The sequence below is a fragment of the Pan troglodytes genome, chromosome 14 (assembly GCF_028858775.2).
Source record: "Pan troglodytes isolate AG18354 chromosome 14, NHGRI_mPanTro3-v2.0_pri, whole genome shotgun sequence".
Lineage (NCBI taxonomy): Eukaryota > Metazoa > Chordata > Mammalia > Primates > Hominidae > Pan > Pan troglodytes.
This window is the reverse complement of record NC_072412.2, coordinates 88,672,365-88,685,596: the sequence shown is the minus strand read 5'-3', so window position 1 is coordinate 88,685,596 and position 13,232 is coordinate 88,672,365.

The following is a 13,232-nucleotide window of genomic DNA, read 5'->3' as shown; positions in this document are numbered from 1 at the left end:
TGCAGAAATAAGGTAAATCATTGTCACAGCACTGATAATAAGTCTGTCTGTCAATTCTCTGGAGTACTGGCCCAAATCCATCCTAAAGGTTATTATTTAAAAAAAAAAAACTATGACCACTTGATCCAAGATTAACTAGTTAGAAAAATAACACTTAGCTCTGGACTTTGTAAACTCTCTGGCAGTTTGGATAATATGAGAAAATAAACTTTGCCTTGGGTCATGAAATTTGTGGAATTTTGGTTGGCATATTTCGGTCATAGTCATTTACCCAAATCCATCCTAAAGGTTATTATTTTAAAAAAACTATGACCACTTGATCCAAGATTAACTAGTTAGAAAAATAACACTTAGCTCTGGACTTTGTAAACTCTTTGGCAGTTTGGATAATATGAGAAAATAAACTTTGCCTTGGGTCATGAAATTTGTGGAATTTTGGTTGGCATATTTCGGTCATAGTCATTTACCAGAAGGACGTTAATAAAAGAGCAGATTTTTGATGGAATAACTGGATTCTACTTATATAAATAACGCAACTCTAGGTAGGTTCTTTCTAAGGTTGTGAGTATGAGTAAAAATGTAACACTCAAGAAGATAATCATTAAAAAATTGAAAATATTTAATGACAGTTTAAGAATAAACTTAGCTAAAGCAGATATAATAGCCTGGTTAAGATTTTGTAGAACAAACAGTTTTAATAGAAAATCTTATTGAAGTGATCTGCAACAGTGAAGAAGTTACAATTTCAAGTAGAATTTCACTCACTTTTTCTGAAAAGTGTCATTGTCTTTGGAAATACAATATTATAGAAAAAGTGTCTCTGAACTTATGGGAGGAATTATAAGAGGTAGAACCAGATTAGTATGAAACTATTACCTTCAGTTACTCATGTATTTGAGAATATTAAGCAGTAACATTAGAAGAAAACAGGAACTAATATTGGGGCAGAGAGGAGCTGTACTCTTTTATTAATTCAAGATGGAGAGAAGTTGCTGTTGGGAGTAGAATGGTATTAAATAATATGCACCTCACAGCAAAGAGTTTCATCAACCGTCTGAAATTTAAATAGACATTCAAGTGTCTATGTATGGGTACATTTTTCAGAGAATAATTTCAGAAATGTACAGAAAGTGCTCATTGGGATACATTACCCCTAACAAGTGCGAATGAGGACACACACTTTCAGTTGTAAGATGAAAAAGTCTTGAAGATATAATGTACACCATGGATATTTTACACTGGAAATTTGCTAAGATGGTAGCTTTTAGTTATTCTTACCATGCATACATACACACACATACACACATGCACACAAATGGTAATCATGTGAGTTCATGGGTGTGTTAATTAGCTTGATTATTATAATAATTTCACAATGTGTATGCATATCAACTCATCATATTGTACATCTTAAATGTACAATTTTTGTTAAACTTCAATAAAGCTGAAAAAAAATGACGAGAATTTTCAAACAAAACGATGAAAAAAATCAAGTGTAAGATCTGAAACTGTATTAAAAGTTACATTTTGTTAGAGAAACCTTCTCTTTTTAAGTACAGGGAGGACCAAAGACATCTGATGGGCCCACATGAAGAAGATCCAAACTCTAGCCCTTGTCATATACTTGTCAAGGGAGAAACCCAGGAAAATTGTCATATACTAGTCAAGGAAGAAACCTAGGACAAATGTCACATGTAGACTGATGTATCAGAATACAAGTGGTGACTTTCTTCTGCAGATGTCTATTTTTTTTTTTTTTTGGCTAGAGAATAAAAACTAAGGGATGACTGGCTACAGCTCCTGAAAATAAAATACATAAGTAAAAATAATTAAACTTCTAACTATTAGCAAGTTCTCAGGCAATTTGAAAAGCCCCAAATTACCACGCTCAAATATAGTCAGACTATGAAGTTAAGGTTTTGTAGAAACAGACTCTCCAGAGATTATTCTATATAGTGGTTTTAGACAAAGACTTGGTAAAGAAAATTACACTGAATGAAGTTAAACAGGCAAAGATGACATTTGTCTAAGATTATTGCAAAGGAGTAAAAGATTGTAGAAGTAGGGTAGAGAAATTGAATTCAACTCCCCTGAACAAAAGACAGAAGGAATTTTAAATGCTGGTGGATTAGTGGGAAAGTATTAGGGCATGTTAGGGGAAAGGAAGGTTCGTTATTGTGCTTAGTCCATCTATGTTTGCTAGCTGGTGCTTATCTAAGTTAGGTTCTGACACTTCAATCAAGATTGACAGGTTGGAATGCTACTATTTCTTTATGATAACATTTCAAAGTGATGAGTCCCAGGTCCTTGAGAAAGACATCTGTCGGTTTACACAACTGGAAAGAAGCTGGGAGAAAATTTACTTCTCAAAAGAGGAGAGACAATGATATAATTGCAACTTTCTGAAGTAATCTATGAGAAGGGAGGTGCTGTGATCTAAATGTATGTGTCCCTGCCAAATTCACATATTAAAACCTAATAACCAATGTGATAGTATTTAGAGGTGGAGACTTTTGGGAAATGATTAATTCGTGAGGGTTACACCCTCATGAATAGGGTCAACCATATAAAAACATTTGAGGAAAGCATCGTAGTTTCTTCCTCTCTTTCTGCCATGTGAGGACACAGCAAGAAGGCACCATCTTTGAAGCAGAGAGCAAGCCCTCGCCAAACAATGAGTCTGCCAATACTTTGATTTTGGACTTTCTGGTTCCAGAGCTGTGTGCAATGTTTGTTGTTTATAAGTTACCCAGTTTAATATATTTTGTTACAGCAGCTCAAATGGACTAAGCCAAGAGGTCAGAGGTCTATAGTCAGGGAAAAAGCTATCTAAAGTTTAGTTGAGCTGAGGGGGACTACAGAACGTCTTGGTCAGACTCCTGTTTTTCAACACCTTCTCTGTATGAAAGCTATATACCCAACTGAAATAGCTTCAACCCTTATGTGGAAATTTAAAATTAGTATTGTCTTCTTTTAAACAAATCCCATGGAAGAACTTAGACTTGGAGCTACCATACTAAATATGGTTACTGTAAACAGAGGGCACCTTGTGTTTGTACTTGCCACTTTCAATTTATTAAAAGATTCAGTTTTCTCTGAAGAAAAAAATGTATATATATACACATATATACAAATGTATATATACACATATAAATATATACATACACACACATACACATACATATTTGAAGGGCTTGTTTTAACACATATGCAGACTGTGAAAATATTTCCACTAGACTTTCAAAGCTTTTGCTGAATTGGCTGAATTTTGTACTTTGCAGTAAAGCTAACTATTCTTTTGCTTACACTGCTGTAAATTTTGCTTATTGTCATGTATAATGTATGAAGAAGCACAAATATACATTGTATCTTCTGCAGGAAGATTATGAACTAAATCAAAAGTATTTCCAATATAAATAATAAAATAGAAAAGACAATTTACAATAGAGCTAGAAAAGCTTAGGCAAACAAATATAATTTCCAGAGCCACTTCTGAAAACAAATTATCTAAGGCAGACTTGTGGGGACAGCGTTGTTATTAGAATTTATTGGATCTGTTTTTCAGTTGATATGTACAATTTAATGTTAAAAGTTACCTTAATTTATGATGAAAGTTAATCACTCAATTTTTTGGCTTCACACTAACATTTAATATCTGATTGAAGGAAAATAATAACATATTATCCACTGAGGAAAGGAAAGGGTATTTGCGAGTGAGAAAAGCTTTCTAAACCATAACAAGTAACACTTAATACTCAAACTGCAAGCAGGAAAAGCCATTCAAATATGCATCTGGGAGAGTGCCTTGTTAGACACTGGGTAAGGCCAATATGACGTTATGTTTAGCATATTATGGAAAATGACAAAGGAGCAAATGACTCTGAATAAAACTGACTTTTAACATAACTTCTCTCAATTTAATATTGAAGAAGTAATCTTGAAATATAACCAATTCTGAACTGTACTTTTGGAAGCGTTATTTCTCAGTGTAGTAACATTGTTGTCTGTGTAATCTGGACAACGGGTACTTAAGCAGCAATCCAAATTGTCCTGCTGCATTTGTTAAATGATGGATGGTGTCCAGTTCTCTCTTGGCTAATATTGATTAGAAATATTGAAAATACTTTAATGGTATTTCAGAAAGAGAAGCTTTAGTCATGAATCTCAATGGTACTCTTTCAAATTAAATATACACGAACCAATTGTCCTTGAGAAGGGCAATCTGAATAACAGCCAAATTAACATTTTACGAGCGAAACAGGCTATTATCAAACGAATGTTTCTGGAACATTGTACTGTACTAAGAGACTGAAAGATATGTGCGTGTGTGTGTGTGCATGTGTCTATATACATATATGCATAAATATTTATAGTTTTTATTCTGTTTTCTTTCTTACATATATTAAATTTTTTCTCGGAATGCATGCCTTGAAATTTCAGTATTATTATTCTTCTGTTTTACTGCCTCTATACTTTGCTACTTACTTATAGTCATTTAATGTTTGAGTCTGTAACAAAGATGACGTCGGTATTTCCTTCTACTTTTAAATATCTTGACTTCTGCCTAAATTCCCCCTTTGTTCCCTTCCAAACATTTGTGGGCGCTTCATTTCCTTTCTTCATAGATGCTCCAGGAATTCATGTTTCATTTTATATGATTATGTGGAGAAATTTACCTCCTCTTATTTGTTTATGATAATCAGGCTTATCCTTCTTAAATTAGCTTTATGAAAAATAAGCTTCTCAATATTTTTCTCAATGTATTTTCCCTAGTAATAGAATTATATACTTGGATACCATTATCCACTTTTGAAAAAGAAGAAATCAATGACATTTACAATTTTGTATTAAAGACGAACTTGGCAATTTTTTTCATATTTTATGATGTTAGTTCCCTTAATATATTCTTATGATCCGATATCTGTTTTATTTATTAATATTCACTATTTATTTCCTTATAAATTTTACAGATATTATTTCTTCCAAAAGAAATAACAATCATAATTACAAAGAAGTGAGAACTTTATACATATGCATATAAAGAAGGGATTCTTTTATTTAAACATTTTTAAATATTGAGGTTACCAGTGGAACAAAGTTGAAATTATTTTCACGAAGCCCACAATGTATTTAAGTTTGACATAAAGCCTATGTTGTTAAGACAAAAAGAAAACTATTGACTATTAAACATGATATATTCTACTGGATTTTCAGATTTATGTCCATCTTTTCATTGGTTCTCAGAATTCAACTAACATTATTGCTCACATTCTACTTATTATAAGTGTAGGTGACATTTTAAAAACATGAGAAAGGAAGGGAATACTTTGAAATTCAGCTGAGGGAAATAACGTAGCAGAAGAAATTGGTAGGGGAAAAGAAATTACTAAAAAAGGGTCGGGCATGGTGGCCCATGCCTGTAATCCCAGCACTTTGGGAGGTCGAGGTGGGCAGATCACCTGAGGTCAGGAGTTCGAGACCAGCCCGGCCAACATGGTGAAACCCAGTCTCTACTAAAAATACAAAAAAATTACCTGGACGTGGTGATGTGCGCCTGTAATCCCGGCTACTCGTGAGGCTGAGGCAGGAGAATTGCTTGAATCCAGGAGGCGGAGGTTGCCATGAATCAAGACCACACCACTGCACTCCCGCCTGGGTGACAGAACAAGGCAAGACCCTGGCTCAAAATAAATAAATAAATAAATAAATAAATAAATAAATAAATAAATAAAGAAGAAGGAAAGTCAATGTCAATGTCTTGAATAGTAAATCTGAATAATCCGTGCCGTGAGTTGTGACATTATAATGTTTGGATACTGTTTTCATCAGTGCTGTATGTTTAATTATTCATAGTAAGAGAACAAGTAATATAGAATTTGATACAATGTTGATGCATAATCTGAAATTAGATCTTGGGATAATATCATATTCTGCCACTGCGGCTAATCTTCTAGCATTCTCTTTTTTTTTTTTAATTTGAATTTAAGTATATTATACAGTTTCTGAAAATCTTTGATACCTTAAGCAACTGAAATTACTATGTTTGTTTACAAAACACATTTTTACTTTTCAGTCATGGAGTAGAAAATAGTTTAATATGATGTGGATACAAAACATTTCACTAAGCTTTAATCTATCACTGAATTATAAACTTTCCTTTTTATACCTTAATTTTTATCTGCAAAGTAAATTATACCTTGTGCATTAAACCACTGAATCTATATGTCTTTTGGTGAAACTAGTGGGCATAAGACACCAAAATATTATATGTATTTGTATGAAATTTTAAAAATAAAATAACTATTATATTGGAGAATAATATGTTAAGAATTTGTATATTTAATAATAGATATTTTTCTGATTCTAAACATATTGCATAAAACTTATATGGAATTTTCAAAATTCAGAGTGTGAAAGGAAATATTAAAAAATATAAGCAAAACAATAACACTGCTGATATGGTTTGGCTGTGTCCCCACCCAAATCTCATCTTTAACTGTAGCTCCCATAATCCTCATGTGTCGTGGGAGGGACATGGTGGGAGGTAATTGAATTATGGAGGTGGGTTTTTCTTGTTCTGTTCTTGTGATAGTGAATATGTCTTGAGATCTAATGGTTTTATTAAAGCAGTTCCCCTGCACACACTCTCTTGCTTTCTGCCATGTAAGACATGCATTTGCTCCTTCCTCACCTTCCACCGTGATTGTGAGGCCTCCCCAGAAACGTGAAACTGTGACTACATTAAACCTCTCTTTCTTTATAAATTACCCAATCTCAGGTATTTCTTCATAGGAGTATGAAAATGGACTAATACAACCACAATGCACTACTCAGTTGTTCAAAGACTTATGACTCCATGACCTTATGCATATTAAGTGTTGTTTACTGTAGTCACATAAGGATGTACAGGTATGTACATGTATTATGTAAGTTGTAAGAGCACTTGGATTGCCAGAAGAGGATGAATTACCACCTCTTGACCCCACTTTTAACTTAGGAAGCAGGTCACAGAAACATCAGAATTTTCTACCTGGCAGAAGATTAGTAGCTGTGGTATGAAATTGTTCCCTCTATATGCCACAGAGAAGGGAATGGTATATACAGCATGCTCCTTCCAACCCACACACCATAACCAACTAAAGAGAAATGCTCCACAGAAATCTCAGTAAGCTTGAGAATGTCTACAAGGTGAAAAGGGATCATTTTCAGTCTTGAAAGAATGACAGTGAATGAATAAAATAGTCCCCTGGCTATCTGAGCAGCAAAAATTAAAATAAATAAAGCTTATTTATATACATATATGCTTATGCATATACATACAAATATACATATATACATACACATATATACACACATCTATATACATATACATGTATACACATATCCATATACAAGACCTGAGAAGCTCTATAGTTACTCTATCAAAGAGGCTACCGACATTTTCAGTAAACCTTAGCAGTTAATGAATAATTTCAGTCAGAGGTTCAAAGTGATGGAATTTTCACTTCATGGAACCAGGCAGCACCAAGGCCACCGAGGACTCTGTTAAGTACTCACACTTATACCCCCTAAAACAGCAGTGCCTGGCTAAGCAGCCATTAACAGAGAAATTGCCACCCAGAAGAGTGATGTGGGAGAGGGCTACCCTTTTTCCAGTTACTGTTTTCAATTTGCTACTGAGAAAATTTACTTTTAAACATAGGGACAGACAAGGAGAAAAGGAATGGATTATTTTGCTCTCCAAACTCCAAGTCCCTAAAGCCACAAGTTTGGACAATCATGATAGAAATGGAAAGCTTTGAGTTTTGATATCACAAAAAATATGAAAACAATTATAGATACCTTAAGTGACAGAGGAAAAATGGCAAAGCTGAAATCGGGGTCAGAGAAAAAAAGCTTGATAATTTATTACTAATGTAGTTGAAACAAACAAATCCCTACAAATGTAAAACTGAATATGTTGAAAAAATATTAGAATTGTTGTCATGCAATTGTTTCACTTACAATTAATTGAAATTTATTACATATTCTTGATACTAAAATTTTAAAGTCAAGTTTCTATGATATACATAAAGATAAATATTTACAACATTTCTTATTCTTTGATCTGTAAGTAGTTTCAAATATTTTGCCATTATATATAACACAGCCACAAATACTGTATTAGTTTGCTAGGGTGGCCACAACGAAGTATCACAAGCCGGAATGCTAAAGCTAATAGAAATATATTGTCTCACAGTTCTGGACGCTAGAAGTCTGAAATGAAGATATCTGCAGGTCCATACTCCTCTCAAACCTTTAGAGAAATACTTCTTTGCTTCTTCCTAACTTCTGATGGTTTGCTGCCAATCTTTGCATTCTTGGTTTGTAGCTGCATAACTCCAATCTCTGCTTCCTAGTCACAGAGTATTCCCTCTGCATGTCTGTCTCATATGGCCATCTTCTTTTAAGGCTACCCAGTCATATTAGAGCAAGGTCTTACCCTACTCTAGTACAACCTTATCTAAGAGAATTGAAGTTAGTATGTCAACATAGCTTTTTGGCAGGGAAATTAAATGTTAATAAAACATAGTTAATTACTAGAATATTAACTTTACATTATTGAGTGTTCTGATCTAGGAACATTGTGTATATAATTATCAGGTCTATATTTTTAGTTCTTTAATATTATAATATTTCATAATTTCTTTTATAAGAAACCACATTTTATGCAAATTTTAAACCTAGACATTTTATATTTTATGTTTTAGTGAATTTTGGACAATTTTTATTGCAATTCTAATGAGAAAGTGATATTATATGTAAGAGCAACTACTGATAGAATTTGTATTTGGTAATCATAATAAACTCTTAAAACATATTTTGATGGTTTTCTTGGTTTCCATGGCACTTATTTATATTAATCAAAAATGTGTGTCTATGTCATTGCAATTGGAGATATTTTATTTATTATATTTTTACATGTTGCAAAAGGCATGTATAACAAATCTACATAGTATTATTGATACTTCATCTCTCATTCTGTGTTTCTGTCTAGTGAAATTATCTTAATTGTATTATTAAATATAATGTAGGCATTTTATTTCATATTTATTTTATCTTCTTAGTAATTTGTTTTTATAATTCTACTTTTCCAAGAATATATATTTTAAATTGATTAGGTAATTTATTTATATCATACATTGGGATGATCACTTCTTTTAGTTTTCAATGTGATGGAATAGATTTTAGAAAAAATGATTATGGTATATGATTATTTTATAGGTTGCTAAATTTTATGGAATGGAAAATATTTAGCAGCATTACATCTATAAGATTGATTTGATTTAAATTATAATGTTTTAAATATTTAGATATATAAGGGTACATCAGTTTCAATGGATATTAAATTAAACATATATATTTAAAATTATTACATTAAATTGTGAGATACCAGGTCACAAATGTGAATTTCCAAGAAAATAGCAATTCATGCACTATTTATTTGAATACAAAGATATTTGGTTGTCTCTTGTGTTTCATCAGATTTGGGATTTAACATAAATTCATCAGATGAATCGAGAAGTTTCCTTCCTTTATGAATCATATAATGCTCAAAAATTGGGAGTTCTACATTTTACAGTGTTATAGACATTTTCATTTTCTGGCGATAATTCCTCAGATAATTTTCTTACATTTTTGTATTACCGTATTTTCTGTGTTCTGTTTACAGTTGGACAATCAAATTGGGCAAATTGCATTATTAACCACATTATTTAATATTTTCTTTAATAATTCCTTCTTTTTTCTCTTGAATTTTAATTTATTTCAATCTACTTTTTCATATGTAAATTTGTAGAATTAAATAGTTCGTCACTTAGTTCTTTTTAACAAATGATTAAGCTGCCTAAAGCTCTGAATAAACACTCAAGCCAATCCACAATCATTTTTTATTCATTAAATTTCTAATACAATTATTAAAGCATAACTTGTATGTAGTAAACTTGACCCATTTGGTGAGTTTTCAAAGATGTCTCATGAAAATTGCACCACGATCACAATGAGAAATATTTTGATCTTCCAGAAAGAATTTGCTCATGCGCATTTGCAGTCAATTTCCAAACCCTTAGCCATATGAATATGCTTTATCACTATGTAATTTTGTTTGTATTTTCTAGAATTTTATATGAATGAAATCATACAGTAAATATTATTTTGTGTGAGATTGCCTATATTTTCTTTTGTCAGTTTCAGCAACTTACAATTTCTATATTATTCCTGTATTTTATGTAATTGGCATTAAGTTGTTTATAATGTTACCTATCATTATAGTGTCTAAAAGATCTTAAGTGGTGCCTTTTCTATAATTGCTAATAAAATGATTTGTCCCTTGCCTCCTTTTTTCTTGATCAATTAAAAATAAGTTTTATCAATTTTATGGACTTTTCAAGTAACAAACTTTTAGTGTTATTCATTTTTATCTTAAACGGTCGTCAGATATAGCAAAGGAAAAATACAGAAACCTGTTTAAAGTTTAATTCAGATAAAGAATATACATATAGTTTGAATGTTTAATGCATACGTGTGTCCTTTATGATATTTGGGATTTCTTATTTTTGAAGATAAATACAATTTTAGATGAAACTCAAAATTTCAAATTTTTTTGCATGTGTAATTATGTCCCGTAGAATATTTATGACATACTTAGACAAAAAAACAGTTAATCTGAAATTCAGACTTGAGTGTTCTTTTACTGAGCAGTTCTACTTTATTTTTGCTTGCTTTTTATTGTGTTGACTTGTTCTCTTTATTTTTATTACACCCTTCCTTCCACACACTCTATTTTTTATTTGCTGGTTTTTTTTTCTAGTTTCTTGTGTTTGAAGGCTTACATCATTGATTTAAGACATTTCTTTTTGTCTTATATTTGCATTTAACATAGAAAATGCTCCTTTATACACATCTTTAGCAGCTTCACATACATTTTGGTATACTATTTTTATTATCATTTCATTAACGTATTTTATAATTCCCTTTTGATTTTTGTGTTGACATAGTGGCTGTTTAAAAATGAGTTGTTTAATATTTGGAGCATTACTACTTGTATTTTTTTATTTCTCATTTAATTATTCTGTAATCAGGGAACATAATTGTAAAGAGATTTTTTATTTTATTTTATTGGAACTCGTTCTATGGATCAATATGTGGTCAGTCTTGGTGAACATTCCATATATGATTGAAATAATGTTTGTCCTGCAGTTGTTATCTATAGCATTCTACAAATAACAATAAGGTTATGATGGTTGACACTGTCATTCATATCTTCTATATTATGTTTTTTGTCTGGTTGTTCTGTACATTAATGTGAGGTGTATCTTAAAGTATTCCACTATGTGGATTTAACAATTTTGCCAGAAGATCCTGACTATGCCTTATTTATACACTTTACAGTGTATTTAAATAATTATTTTTATGTTGTATGTTGTATTAATATTTTGTAATTGCTATCTATAGGAAGAGAATCGTTCACGCAACCACAACGCTTTTTGCTATTGTGGTATGATGTCAGCTTAAATGGGTTTAACAAATGTGCAGTTTTTCAATCAAAGGCAGTTATAATTAGTGCTTGATGGATGTTTTCTTGGATTTTAAAATGGGATTCTCATTATGTAAATGTAAAATCTATATTTTTTGTATTGATTTTATTTTGAAACAAATACTCTGAATTCTTAAGAATTTTGTTATAATGTTAGCTTTAAGGCATTATGATTATGAAATTTTGACTAGTTAATTTATGACTTGTGGAACATATTAATGATTTAGTTATTGAATTCATTACTCCGCAGTTGAATCTTAGCCTCCTAGCTCATATTCGTATGATTTTTTTACTAGTGTTTGCTTCACAAACTTTTCCAATAGAGAAACAATTAAGGTGGTATGTAGATGAGAGTTTTCTGCTTACTGATAGACATGAGCTAACACACTTCCGTATTAATCTTCTCCCATTCCTTTCATCAATATAGAAAAGAACCATATCATTTATTCATTTAGGTGATTTATCTCATCTTCTTAAGTTAAATAAATTAATCAAGGCAAAATGGGGAAACAAAATAGGTTCTCTTTACAGTCAAAATCTTAGGATTGTGTGCATGAGAGTGAGCATGCGTGCTTTATATACTCAGCAACAAAGGCAATCTTTATATAGGATGTAAATAATACATATATTTTGAATATTTAATGGATAATCTACATATGTCCTATGAGGTATTTTGGATTTCCTGCATTTTGGAGATGAATATAATTTTAGATAAAATCCAAAATTCCAACTACTTTGAAAGTCAAGTCTTTTTCATTATTTTTCACTAATTTCTCATGTCCTCCATGGCACCCACATTAGCAAGTTCTGTGACTGGTTCTTCTTGTCTTAATATTATAGTCTCACTATTTTTAAATCAAAAAAGAAGCTTAGCTAATTCCTTGACCACATTATAGAGCACATAGACATCCACTATTCATTTTGCTAATACTACTTGATCTCTCTTTTGGCTTCTCAAGTTAGTTTCATAATGATTTCTTGTTTAATTTCCTTCTTGGGGGTTAACATTTTCTGGTTTCTTATTTAGAGAAATTCAGTTTCCTCTCTAGGGGCTTCCTCATTTTTCAGGACAAAATCATTAGTATTCTAAATAGCAACTTTTTTTTATATACCAACAAGAAACATATTTATATATCTGCATATATGTTTCAGAATTACCATCACTGAAATAAAATTTGAAATATAATATGCAGGAATTACTAAAAATGTGATTTTTTTCTTTTTCTATGTTATAGCATATGACAAAAATTCAATCTAAAAGAAGTAATATTTATATTACATACAATTTTAATTTATGCTCTCTATAAAGATTATGTTGCTTTACATAATGTATTGGTCATTGTATTAGCTCAGATTTCCAAAACAAAATACTACAGACTGGATGGCTTAAACAATAGAAATTTGTTTTCTCACAGTCAGGAGGCTGAAAGCCTGAGATCGGTGTGTCCACATGTTCAGGGTGGTGAGGGCTCTCTCACTGGCTTGCAGATGGCTGCCTTCTTACTGTGTCCTCACCTGGTGTGGAGAGGGAGAGAAAGAAAGAGAGATCTTTTTGTTCTTATAAGGCCATAGTCTTTTGTAACCTCTGTCTCCGATACAGTCACACTGGAGGTTAAGGCTTCAACTTACGAATTTGGGAAGAGTACTGTTCAATTCA